This window comes from Schistocerca piceifrons, chromosome 8 (assembly GCF_021461385.2).
Source record: "Schistocerca piceifrons isolate TAMUIC-IGC-003096 chromosome 8, iqSchPice1.1, whole genome shotgun sequence".
Classification (NCBI taxonomy): Eukaryota; Metazoa; Arthropoda; class Insecta; order Orthoptera; family Acrididae; genus Schistocerca; species Schistocerca piceifrons.
In genome coordinates, this window is record NC_060145.1 from 57,898,093 (window position 1) to 57,912,750 (window position 14,658).

Sequence of the window (14,658 nt, forward strand, 5' to 3'; positions counted from 1 at the left end):
GTCCACTATGCACATCTGTATTTTGTATAGTATTGTTCACCCTATATGTGTGTATATATATACTATGTATTTTTTGACGAAATCCATGCAATGTAAATTGTCTCTGGATGAATAAACTACTACTACTACTACTACTACTACTACTAGCGTTTGGTATGCAGATTTTAACACTTTTTTAAATTCCTTCAGAAACAGGAGAAATGTAAATTACAAAAGCCCCTTATTACCACCACAGCTCGCGAAAGAATTAAGAATGACATAGAAATTAAAAAAGAAGTGAAACCACGCGGTATGAGAAATCAAGATCACTATGCTTCTCATATTTTGATTGTAATTAAATATTAGGAAAAAATATGAAAATATGCAGAGCACTTCAAGATTTGGAAGTTCATCCTCGTACATAAGAAAAATGCTGTCAGGAGATTTACTCTAAAAGTGATGTCAATTCGCTTCAGTTCGGGGGAAAAAAAAAAGAAAAAGAAAAATCTATCTAGCAAGCGATATGTAGTTTCCCTGTATGTTATTGTCAAAAAAATGTGGAACGCTTCACGATTTTGCGTGTCATCCTTGCGCAGGGGCCATGCTAATCTTCTCTGTATCGTTCCAATTTTAGTATATGTACTGCCGAAGCAAGTACGTGAATGTGAAGTTAACTTTCAATATATATAGTTACAAGCTTCCAGTAAATGTATGTTCTAAAAGTACTGGAGTATTATGTATCGGCATTTCTCGTAAAAGTAAGATAGTGGTCTAAAAAGTGTAACGTTTGAAGAGACACACTATGTTCTATGTATTTACTGGAATTTTCGTCACATTACTGGAATGTGTAGAGAAATAATTAACAAAATTTTGTCGCCTTGTGCTCCTATACTCGGAGACACTGCGCCTACCACGCCATCTCGTAGTTACTGCGTCACTCACACTACTTTCAACTTTGTGTCGTACTGTCCGCAACTTGGGAAGATTACGTGACGATAAACATGTGCTTCGAAACGAAATTTGGATGTTAATAGAACTGTTGTTAGCTAAACGGTAATTCAACATTTCATTCATCTCACAGTATCAAGTTACCACCGAAACTGCTACGGCTATTTTAAAAGAATTAATTTGTAGGCTAGTGCCCTCAGTAATTTCTCTTCTGTTAAACAACATATTTTTTAAACTTCTTAAACATTCTTAAAGAATCTACATGTAATCGGCGTCAATATTAGCAGCCTAAAAACAAGTTTTTAGAACAGAATATCTGTTAGCATTTCTGCATGTTTTCCAACACACAACCGGTTACGATAGTTAACGTTTTACACTTATACAGGTACGTGTACACACAGATACATGCATTCACGAGTGATTCTCATTAAACTCCAATGTTCAAATATTCATATATTTTTGAGCCACTCGAGATTTGAGAGATCACTACCCTCTTTAAGACTGTACATTGCTTCACAGGGTGGGTATAAATCTGTGAGAAAATATACACGAAATTGTTAAAAAAATACACAGTTAACAGATATTTTTTTTTAAAAAATTAAAAGGTACATTTCTTCAAATAATGGGTATTTATCCGAGAGGAGAGAAACTGACTTGTACTTACGCCTCATGTGTTAAGACACACTATTGCTTATTATGCTAGGTCAGATTCTAAGAATTTCTATATGCTGTAATGCCAGTGCTTTATTGCGAGTGATCTTAGATTTGTTCCAAAATCCTTTAACTCTGTGGTGTTCTTTATTAGTGTTGGAAGATGATTGTACAATTTTATCCCCATATATTTAACACCTTTGTTGTGGAGTAGACTGGCCAATCAACAGTACTGAGATTTTTGATCTCGTGTCATGATGGATTTTGGGTTCTAGAAGAGCAACCGTTGTACATTATTCAAGAATATTTCTCTGCTGATTGAACAGTGTCTGCCTCAGCTGTAGTTCAGCATGTTGGGTGCAAGTAGCCAGCAATGGCACCACTAAAGAGGCAGTCACATGGGTGAACATCCGAGAAGCAGAAAGCATTCGGAAGTCAGGGAGATAAAAGAAGATTCCAAAAATCTGCATCGATGATTCTTTATGGACAAAATCCCTCCAAACAAAATTGAGGTAAGTCATGTAATAATAATAATGCCCTTAGGAAATTTGGACGTCAATTTAAAATCCTGTTGACAAATAAATTTCAATGACAAATATCTCTCCAGTCAGTCACAAACAAGGTTTCAGACATTGAGGTTTTGCTAAACACTAAACTGCATTTTGTCGATGTTCTGTGTTTCTCGGAAAACTGGTTAAAGCCAGATCAGGTTGCTTCATTTACAATACCAGGCTACACACTTGCAAATAACATCTGTAGAAGAAAATACAAAAGTGGAGGTACTGCTATTTTATTTAAAAGTGGGTTGAAATTAAAAGCTAATGATAGTTTTCAGTACCTCAGTACAGAAATAGACTTTGAAGCAACAGTTGTAGAAATCAGTGGTGCAAATACAGCTGTCGTGTGTATCTGTCACTCTCCAAATGGGAACTTTGAGGCATTTAGCAATAAACGAGAAACATTACTAATTAGGATACATGTAGGCAAGAAATCAATAGTTCTGTGTGGGGATTTCAACACCTGACTTTCTTGAAACAAGCAGGAGAAATGGACTGTTGCTCAACCTAACAGATACTTTCAGTTTAAAACAAACAATTACAACCCCAACAAGAATTACAAAAACTTCTGCCACTACTGTGGACCAAATATTTGTTAACACACCCTATACAAAAAATGTGTAAATACAAATTTTAATGATCATGAAGCTCAAGTGGTAACCTTCTCAGACTGTTTACTACCCATACAAAACCATAAAAGGACTGTGACTGCATGAAGTTTCTACAGAAAAGCATAGACACATTCAATCACTTGTTATCAAGAGAAAGCTGAGAAGAAGTTTCTCAGTTACATGACACCAACAAAAAGTTTGAAAAGTTCTATGACATCTCCAACTATTATTTTGAAACAGTATGTCCGCTCATAATACAGGCATTAAGGAACACAAAACTAAAAGCAAAGTCATATATAACAAGAGCCATAAAAGTCTCACGCGACACAAAAAGAAAATTGCTCAGTTACAGAAAAAAACACAACAGATCCCCTCTCCTTAACAGTTACATCATAAAATATATTCAGGTGTACAGAAAAGTCGTATGTCAGGCAAAAATAATGGCCAATGATCAGTTTATGGAAAATAAAAGCAAAGCAATCTGGAAAGTAATATAGCAGGAAGGAAATAGTAAAAGGGAAAATATGACACTGAACTGTGACAACAAGAGAATTAGTGGTCCGCAGCAGATTGTAAATTTCTTCAGGCAGTACTGTGAAGACAATACAAAAAATCTATGCCAAAGTGATCCCTATTCATAAAAAAAGTGACAAAGCAAATTTGGAAAACTATAGACCAATGTCATTATTATCAATTTTTGCCAAAGAATCATTGAAAGAATCATGTATAACAGCTGTATGGAATTTCTGGATAAGAACAAAATCCTTGCTGATGCCCAGCATGGTTTTTGGAAAAATAAATCTACGACCAAAGCCATATATAATTTTTGCAAAATGCTGTAGAAGCACTGGATAGTAAAGAAAATGCTGCTGATATTTTCTTAGATCTAAGCAAAACTTTTGACATTTTGGACCACAGAATCCTGCTGATAGAACTCCAAAAGTATGGCATTAGAGGCACCACATTAAAAATAGTTCTTCTCCTACCTGACAAATCTGAAACAAAAAGTAGTAATAGCTTATGAACTAAATTATAGCACTAGAACATATTTTTCAGATGCAGGATCGATTCTCATGCCTATTTCTTCCCTTCTACATATAAATGACCTAGATGTAAGCATACAGTTGCAACTAAATATTTTGTTTGCACGTGACACTGGCATCCTTCTTACAGGGGAAACACAAACACAGCTACAAGAAAACATAAATGAAGCTACAGACCAGCTAAATGACTGGTTTGGAGGAAATAAACTAATAATAAACATTTCCAAAATAACTGCGCTTAATTTCTGTTTGAAAGGGGAAGCCTGCAACACTTCTGTGACAATAAATGGCAGTAGAATTGCATCCTCACTGGAAACAAAATTTTTAGGCTTCAAAATGATTTTAAATGGCTCACACATAAAACAAAAACAAATACAACACTGAAAAAAGTACACTACAGTCCATGCTTACTTGCACACAAAGCAAGCTTCCACACTGTTAGAATTGCATACTTTGCCCAGTTCCACAGTATCCTACGATATGGAATTATATTCTGGGATAACACAGCTGCTAGCTCTGTAATCTACCTGACCCAAAAAAGAGCTATAAGAGCAATGCACCATGCAAAACAGACTGACTCATGTAGGGCCCGTCTGTCAGAAGTCTTCCATACTCCCTCTCTCCTGTCTTTTTATTCTAGAAAATTGTAAATATGCGAGGAAAAATATCAAAGAGATAAATAAAATCTGTAAAGTACATGAACATAATACCAGGCAAAAAGACAAACTCTGTGTTCAGTCAGTAATGACAACAGCCTTTAAAACCTTTAATAAAAATAGCCAATACAAATGTACAATAGTCTGCCACATAAAATTAAAGTTATTTCTTCATTTTCTCTGTTTCACAATTCCCTAAGGGCATTCTTATTTGATCACTGCTTCTATTCAGTGGCAGAATTCTTAAACCATGGGAAGTACAATAGACATGAAGCAAGAATATGCAAAACCTACTACAGCTGCTAAAGCAAGGTCAAATATAATGAATTTATTGTACCATTAAAATAAATTTTGAAGTTATATGTATCCCGTCTGTGTGTTTTAGTGTCATATTTTACATTGCAATATAGTATTCATTTTATTGTGCTAATATTACTGAAAGATGCTATCTGTCCAGGCATGGCAGGTGAATGACATAGAATTGGTAATAAAGGTAATGTGCCTGCCTACATATATGAACAAGTAGGTGTTAACCATACGCCTTTCCAGTTTCTGAATATTTATGTATGTATTATTTGAGTGATTTCATTGTATAAATACACATTATTCGAGTAAGTAAGCAGTAAATAATAGATTTGCTAGAACTGGAGCCATGTATTCACTGTTTGTTATTCGAGTTATCGTGAAGGAATTCTTCGATTGAATATCAGCAGTATGCTTTTATTTTAACCTAAAATATACATAATAAAATACCACAGGCAAATAATTTATTTATTGTTATTGATGTCATCACAGTTTGTACAAATTAAAAGCAAGCCGGTGGACGTCCCCTACTATTAGGTTATCAAGTCAAACTCTAGTTCATCAAAACCAACTTTAAAAAAAGGAGATAATAAAGATCAGTACTTAATAGAATATGTTACGACATATAAGAAATGTTTTAGGAATCTGATTAAAAATGCTAAAAGAAAAAGCAGTATACTGGACTGGAACTCTGGTTGTCACCACCACGGAAAAAGATCAAAAACTCACTTAGATTGGTTCCCCATTCTATTTCACAGCAAAAGTGTTAAATATATGGGAATAAGATTATACAATCATATTCCAGCACTAATAAAGAGCATCACAGAGCTAAAAGATTTTAGAACAAATCTAAGATCACTCCCAATAGAATACTGCCTTTACAGCATACAGGAATTCTTAGAATCTGACCTGGTACAATAAGCAATTGAGTGTCTGAACAGCATGAGGCATATGCCTAAGTCATTTTGTCCACTTAATATATGTGAGTGTGAGTAAATGAACAATTGAATATAAATTTTACAGTTGTATATCAGAGCCTGTAAGCAGAGGACAAATATTGGACCCATTTACAATTAAGCTGGGGAGATGGTTTGTCACCATGACTTTTCAGCTGTGTTCTGGAATACATGATAAGGGAATGTTACAAGGAAAATCCTAAAAACATAAGAATTGGAACGAAGAAAGATCAAATAAACTTAAATAGCTTGGGATTTGCAGATGACAGCATTACTAGCTAATAATGTTCAGGAAGCCAGAAACCAAATAACAAGATTAACAGGCACTATTAGTCTGGCTAGCATCATGTAGGGGCATTGACATGTCTAAGAGTTTGCGTATTTTACTGTAGCTCATCAAAGGGTAACTCCAAAAGCTAGCAAGTTTTCTTTCTTTTGTGTGTGCCTATCAACAACTCAATGCCTCTGCTTTGTGTTGAGTAGTTTTCTTTAATTGTAAAGTATTTACATTCTACAAAACTTTCCTACAACATTTAATGTGATAATGATATAGTCTGCAGAGTTCAAATATTACTGAGTTGTTTACGTGTGTATGTTCTTTTCTGAATGTCTACTAGTTATTTATTTTCTGAACTCAGTAGTGCAGTATGCTTCTCCTCTCAGATAAATACGCATTATGTGAAGCAATGTTTTTTGTGATATTAGTTGGTTACATATTTTCTGAAATCTTTTGTATGTATTTTCTCACAGCTCAATACCTGTCATGCGAAGCAATGTACAGAGTGCTGAACATGTTAGTCCCTCGTGGGAGTGTGTTAGGCCCATTACTGTTTCTCATTTGCATTAATGACTTCCCACTGTGGATCACATAACATGCAAAATTTATATATGCCATACTGAGTAACTATTTTACTATTGTGATTTATCTGTTTAATTATTAACTTTGTCAGTCACTTACTAACCACACAATTTTAGTTGGCCTCTGAACAGAGGAAACTGGGAGCAGAAACTTGCAATTGACTCCTAATCACATTTGGTGCTGAGACAAGCCCCACCTCCTTTTCCCAGGGCAACCAACTTACAGCATATTAAAGAAATGAACATGTAACGGATTAATGTGTCACAGAACTGACATGAAAGTTTATGGCGACTCATTTGAACGACCAGGTACAGCCTCTCCACTAATTTTTGTAAAAAATATTAACAATCACAATGCACGTGGATCAGCACTATCCAGAACAGCTACTTATTGTTATGGTGCACAATATTATTACATAGCAAAAGTTGGCCATGAGTGTAAACGTTCAGGATTGGCACAAAGTCACACAAGTTCCACTGTTCGCAGAGGTGCACCGTAAAAGTGTGCCACCAGTTACTATGTAGTTCATTTATTTTGTAATCGCTCTATTAAGAAACTTTTTGTTGTTATTGTCACTTACTTAAATATGCAGTGTATTTATTGTTCATTATTTTCTTATACGTAATGACATTTGCCCAAGTTTGTATTATTACAATTATTCTTATTATTGTGTTAACTTTGATGACGCCAGTTGCATGTAAATTTGCTCAAAGATGAAATAAAACATTTGTATTTTGCTTGTTTTGTATTTTATTTGTTGATGGCAGCAGTATAATAGTTACAGGTTGGACTCCAGAAATGTTAGGAGTAAAATCTGACAACACACAACTGGTCAACAAACGATAAGGTAGCCCCAAATATAAAACAGATAAATAACGTGAACTTCTGTATGTGTAAAAAATCTAATACAACGAGACTTAAAGTATATAATGAGACCACAGAGTGTGTAGCTAACACAAAATTTTCTTATGTATGTTGATCATCAATTAAAAGTGAGAGTATTTAGAATTAGCACAGCATGACTTGCAATGTAAATGTTAACCACAGTGTATAGTAGCTCATGCCTTAGACCAATATTTTGCATACGTACATTCTATCATCATTTGTGGTATAATATTCAGGGGAAGGGAGAGGGAGTGGGAATGCTCAGAATATGGAGAATGTGTTCAAACTGCAAAAATGGGCCATCTGAATAATGAGCAAGTTATACTGCATTGAGCTACAATAAAATCTCAATTAAGTGTTACTTTTGGGACTAAGGGGCTGTCAGAACACTAAAAGGTCAGATAATTAGAGGAGGCTGAAACTAGCCATTTACAGGGCCCAAAACGGTGTAATAAATCAAAATTAAGTAAAAAGTTGTGTTTCTAATAAAGACAAGGAAAACAAAACATTAGACACTGAAAATATATTTAAGAAAGTGTAAAATGTTTTTTGTTTCAATTTCTTCAACTTTGCATTTGTGGCTGCATCATGCCGCTTCTTCACCCACAGTATCTCCTTAGCTGTAATGGTTGTTCCAAATGTTTGAGGGCAGTCTCGAACACATCCTTTGCTGCAGAGTCGCCAATCTTTTTATCTGTTTCCCTATCTCCATTATTTGACTCTTCTTGCTCAACACCATACTGTTGCAAAACAAGTTCAGCAATCTAATCATTGTCAAGTTCTTCATTGGTAGCAGGGGCTACACCGCCCTCTCTTAAGTTGTTCCCAAGCTGAAGCAACTGTGTAAATTGCATCTTTTATGTTGAGGCTCCTTATTGCTTCAAAATGATCACAACCCTCTTTTGGTTTCTCTAACAGTGACATATTTCCTCTTGCAATGTCGTTTTAACCACTCAATAACATTGTGGGCCATTGGTTGGATTATTGAAGTCTCACGGAGTGGGGCAAAAACATAACTTTCATGTCACGTTGTTGAAATTCAGACTCTGCAGGGTGGCTTGTGGTGTTGTCTAGCAATGCAGTTGCATGGGGTGGTATGTTTTTTTTTTTATTTCAAGTATTTTTTAACAGCTGGAACAAATGCATGAAAAGACCACACTTTCAATAAATTACCATTCATCCAAGCATATTTTGAGCTTGATAATAAACAAGAAGTGAGAATATGTTTATTTCTGAGAGCTCTTGGTTTCTTAGATTTGCCGATTACAAGCAACGGCAATTTATGGACACTTGTGTTGCTGCATGTTGCAACAGCCAACCTGTCTTTTGCAATTTCATGCCTGTTACCATTTCATTCTTTGAGGATAAAATAGCACATAGCCTGTCAACTGAACATACCTGAGGAGCATGACTCAGACAGACATTGTTGTGACAGGATAAAATTGATCAATAAAGTTGGCACGCTATTCAGTGTGGAGCATAGATGGATGGTCTGATAATCCAAGGAATCGGTTATTTGAAGGTCGGATAATCAGAGTTATACTGTATTTAATAAATGGGATATTTTGTCAGTTCCATGTGAATACACTACAAACTACAGTCTTTATATGGCAAAAAACAGCTCCATACATGATAACCAAACTAGATACAGTGGTTGCTTGTACCTGGATAGAAACAGTTAAGTGAAGACCAAACCCACTATGTTTTACCATGGAGTCCTGCTACATAATGAACTATCAAAAGAGGTCAAAAACATAGAGGAAATGTATCAATTTAAAGCACGTCTTAAAGTATATTTAGTAAAAAACAGTTTTCATTTCATTGAAGATTTCATGCAAAAAAATTTCTGTATTACAAATAAATAATCAGGTTGACTAATAACAAATAAGTCAAAGATGATGTATATTTGTAAGCAACACAATTATTCCATCTAAAAACCAAAGTGTATTATTGAAGGATGTTTGTAATTCATTATTGTTGTTTGAATCTGGTTCTTTCTGTTTCTTTGATCTGCCTTACGTAATTCAGTGAGAAATAGCATGCATATGTACATATCATGAGTCTTGATGTTGTGCCTATTGCGATTCAGCATCTCCACTATATCATGAATTTGTTATGTACCAGTATACAGGGTGGTCCATTGATCGTGACCAGGCCAAATATCTCACACAATAAGCATCAAACGAAAAAACTACAAAGAATGAAACTTGTCTAGCTTGAAGGGGGAAACCAGATGTCACTATGGTTGACCTGCTAGATGGCACTGCCATAGGTCAAACAGATATCAACTGCATTTTTTTAAAAATAAGAACCCCCGCTTTTTATTACATATTCGTGTCATACGTAAAGAAATATGAATGTTTTAGTTGGACCACTTTTTTCACTTTGTGATAGATGCAGCTGTAATAGTCACAAACATATGGCTCACAATTTTAGATGAACAGTTGGTAACAGGTAGGTTTTTTAAATTAAAATACACAACATAGGTACGTTTGAACATTTTATTTAGGTTGTTCCAATGTGATACATGTACCTTTGTGAGCTTATCCTTTCTGAGAACGCATGCTGTTACTGCGTGATTACCTGTAAATACCACATTAATGCAATAAATGCTCAAAATGATGTCCGTCACCCTCAATGCATTTGGCAATACGTGTAATGACATTCCTCTCAACAGCAAGTAGTTCGCCTTCCGTAATGTTTGCACATGCATTGACAATGCGCTGATGCATGTTGTCAGGTGTTGTCTGTGGATAACGATAGCCAATATCCTTCAACTTTCCCCACATAAAGAAATCCGGGGATGTCAGATCCGGTGATCGTGCGGGGCATGGTATGGTGCTTCAACGACCAATCCACTTGTCATGAAATATACTATTCAATACCGCTTCAACTGCACGCGAGCTATGTGCCGGACGTCCATCATGTTGGAAGTACATCACCATTCTGTCATGCAGTGAAACATCTTGTAGTAACATCAATAGAACATTACGTAGGAAATCAGCATACATTGCACCATTTAGATTGCCATCGATAAAATGGGGGTCAATTATCCCTCCTCCCATAATGCCGCACCATACATTAACCCGCCAAGGTCGCTGATGTTCCACTTGTCACAGCCATCATGGATTTTCCGTTGCCCAATAGTGCATATTATGCCGGTTTACATTACCGCTGTTGGTGAATGATGCTTCGTCGCTAAATAGAACGCATGCAAAAAATCTGTCATCGTTCCGTAGTTTCTCTTGTGCCCAGTGGCAGATCTGTACATGACATTCAGATTCGTCGCCATGCAATTCCTGGTGCATAGAAATATGGTACGGGTGCAATCGATGTTGACCTAGCATTCTCAACACCAACGTTTTTGAGATTCCCAATTCACACGCAATTTGTCTGATACTGATGTGTGCATTAGCCGTGACAGCAGCTAAAACACCTACTTGGGCATCATCATTTGTTGCAGGTAATGGTTGACATTTCACATGCGGCTGAACACTTCCTGTTTCCTTAAATAACATAACTATCCAGCAAACGGTCCGGACACTTGGTTGATGTCGTCCAGGATACCGAGCAGCATACATAGCACAAACCCGTTGGGCATTTTGATCACAATAGCCATACATCAACACGATATCGACCTTTTCCGCAGTTGATAAACGGTCCATTTTAACACAGGTAATGTATCACGAAGCAAATACTATCCGCACTGGGGGAATGTTACCTGATACCACATACTTATATGTTTGTGAATATTACAGCGCCATCTATTCCAAAGCGAAAAAAGTGGTCCAACTAAAACATTCATATTTCTTTACGTACTACACGAAAATGTAATAAAAATGGGGGTTCCTATTTAAAAAAAACGCAGTTGATACCCATATTACCTATGGCAGCGCCATCTAGCAGGCCAACCATCTGGTTTCCTCCTTCAAGCTAGATGAGTTTCCCTCTTTGTAGTTTTTTTGTTTGATGCTAATTTCGTGAGATATTTGGCCCGGTCACTATCAATGGACCACCCTGTATGTGGGTTTTTTAATTATTCTTTCCTTATCTACCAATGTCATATATATATGAATATAATAGAGGGAAACATTCCACGTGGGAAAAATATATCTAAAAACAAAGATGATGTGACTTACCAAACGAAAGCACTGGCAGGTCGATAGACACACAAACAAACAAAAAACATACACACAAAATTCTAGCTTTCGCAACCAACAGTTGCTTCGTCAGGAAAGAGGGAAGGAGAGGGAAAGACAAAAGGATGTGGGTTTTAAGGGAGAGGGTAAGGAGTCATCCCAATCCCGGGAGTGGAAAGACTTACCTTAGGGGGAAAAAAGGACGGGTATACACTCGCACACACACACACATATCCATCCACACATATACAGACACAAGCAGACATATTCAAAGACACAGAATTTCAACAGTCTCACAAGTGTAATAGGCTGAAGCATATGTTTGCATGTGACCTTGTGGTACAGTTTGGTCAACAGAATCACATGAACTAGTTACACGTGACCGGGCAAATTATTTTTTCAGTACGGAACTATGTGTATAACGCTCCGTCTCTGATAGAAGTGGTAAACTGATTGAGAACAAAAAAAGTGAACTCTGTGTCTTTGAATATGTCTGCTTGTGTCTGTATATGTGTGGATGGATATGTGTGTGTGTGCGAGTGTATACCCGTCCTTTTTTCCCCCTAAGGTAAGTCTTTCCGCTCCCGGGATTGGGATGACTCCTTACCCTCTCCCTTAAAACCCACATCCTTTCATCTTTCCCTCTCCTTCCCTGTTTCCTGGCAAAGCAACCGTTGGTTGCGAAAGCTAGAATTTTGTGTGTATGTTTGTGTGTCTATCGACCTGCCAGCGCTTTCGTTTGGTAAGTCACATCATCTTTGTTTTTTATATATATATATATATATATATATATATATATATATATATATATATATATATATATATATGTGTGTGTGTGTGTGTGTGTGTGTGTGTGTGTGTGTGTGTGTGTGTGTGTGTGTGTGTAAAAATATGACATCCATGCAAAGTAATTTGCGTTTAAGTAAATGAAAAAATTATTATATTACCCATGTCTCATTATGTACTTCCTGTACAATGTATGATTGAAAGCACCAATAAATTACAATGCAATTTGGTATAATAATCACATTAGTCTCGCAGGTCACATATGCGTAATTTTCTGAGGGGTGTCTCCCTATAGATTAAAAATTTCAGAAATGAAAACATTATATAATAAGGGCACTATATATTAAGTGGGAAACTATAGATCAATAGCTACGTTATCCGTATTTTCAAAAGTTATAGAGATATCTGAAACATAGAGTAACAAATAACTTTCAGAAATCCAACCTTTTGGCTGTATCTCAGCATGTTTTTTGGAGTGGCATGGGTACAAAATCAGCTATTACTCAATTCATTCAAAATGTTGTAATAGGTCTATATGAAAACAACAATACAATAGGAATAAACTTGGACTTGTCCAAGGCATAAACTGTCCAGTAATGGTAAACACATAAATGAGGAGCTATTGCCACACAAAAATAGCAAAGAAATGTTTTCAGTCATAGTTCCAAAATAGGAAACAGGTAGTAGAAATTACTTGAACAAACATTAATCTTGGAGAGCTCTGAAAAGATAGACATCTTTTTTATGTGTGCACCACATAACCACTGGATTAGATAAGTTACACATAAAAGATTACACTTGTTGACATCTTACGTCAGAACCAGTGTGAGAAAAGGAAGAGTTGTTATATGTAACTTATGGTTATAATTAAAGTGCAGCTACTTACGGAGGTCCAGTGTGTGCTGACTTCGTTGTATGGCAGCAAAACTTGGTAGATGTGATAATATGTTAATGTGGAACTGATTTATGGTGGAAAAAATAGTTCCAATTTTGGCCGCGAAGTGCAGATCTGGCGCTGTACACTGTTCATATGATGGTATGACATAAGTGCTGTCATTTGACAAGCCGTAACAGGCGTGAACAGTAAGGCTGTCGAGAAGAGAGACCCTGCGGTGTTAGTGAAACTATTTTATGTGAATGGCAGCAATTACAGTGCAGCACTGAGAGAATATCGCCGACTGAGAGTTCTGAGTAGAGGCCTGGAGTCACTAAATGGTTTAAAGAAGAAGATTATGATGAAACTCAAAAACACGGGTGAGCCTGGTGTGGCACCAGTAAGAGGAAAGTGTCCTATCCCAGTGGAAGTTATTGACAAAGTTGCTTTTGCTGTAATGACCATGCAGCACATGTCCAGGGTGGTGTTAGTGCTTGTTTATTTATTTATTTATTTATTGGTCCAAGAATCAGTTTCGTACATTGTTTGTACATGTGATATAGGACAGTGGTAAACTAGTTAGTTTAAAATACAGTAGTCATTTTGACTACATTGTTGACATAATAGAAATGCATAATAATGTAGGTTGGTGTACTACATTTCTTCTACATGTGATAATAGCAGTTATTAAGTGAGATGACATGATAAGCACAATATAAACTCTATTACGAATTGACAATTAGTGAAATTTGGTAAATGAGCTTTACTTATTATGATGTTCCATAAACTCAGACAAAGAATAGAAGCAGTGGCCAAGCAAGAATTGTTTTAACTGTATTTTAAATGCATTTAGTGTTGGTATGCATTTTAGGTAAGAAGGCATATGGTTATATAACATAGTTCCAGAATGATGCCCTCCTCTTTTGCATAAGTTTGTATTTACTGTCTTCCTGTGTGGGTTCATCTTCTGTCTAGTTTCATATGTGTGTATATCATAGTTGTGTTTGAAGAGATTTTTTTTTTAAGATGTGCAGTGTCATGAGAATTGTCCATCCCAGGGTCAACAGTACAGAAAGTTTTGCAGTCTATATTACATAGGTACCCGTATAAGATCCAGACAGTGCAGTAATTGAAACTTCATGATCTGCAAGCAATGTTCTGAGTTTGCTCTTTGGTTTCTGGCATGGATTGGCCAGGCAATATTCTATGGAGTGATGAGGCACATTTTACACTACAGGATGCTGTAAATACACAGAACTGCCAAATCTGGGATACTGTTAAACCACGTGTTGTGCATGAAGAGCCATAACACTCATTGTATGTGATTGTGTGGTTTGGATTCACAAGCACTTTATTCTGAGTCGATTCTTCTTTAAAGAGAATGCTCCCAGAGGGCTTGTCAGGTGTACCA

The 14,658-nt window shown here is 36.2% G+C and overlaps 1 long non-coding RNA gene and 1 other non-coding gene across 2 annotated transcripts; one reads left to right on the top strand and one right to left on the bottom strand.

Annotated features, from left to right (window-relative positions):
• Positions 1-530: 530 nt before the first annotated feature.
• LOC124712795 lies at positions 531-637 on the bottom strand. The gene has a single exon (XR_007005613.1). It is a non-coding gene; the product is annotated as a U6 spliceosomal RNA (small nuclear RNA).
• A 303-nt stretch (positions 638-940) lies between these two features.
• Positions 941-6,740, top strand: LOC124711669. Its single transcript, XR_007005498.1, has 3 exons — positions 941-1,032; positions 1,854-2,090; positions 5,772-6,740. It is a non-coding gene; the product is annotated as an uncharacterized LOC124711669 (long non-coding RNA).
• Positions 6,741-14,658: the final 7,918 nt, after the last annotated feature.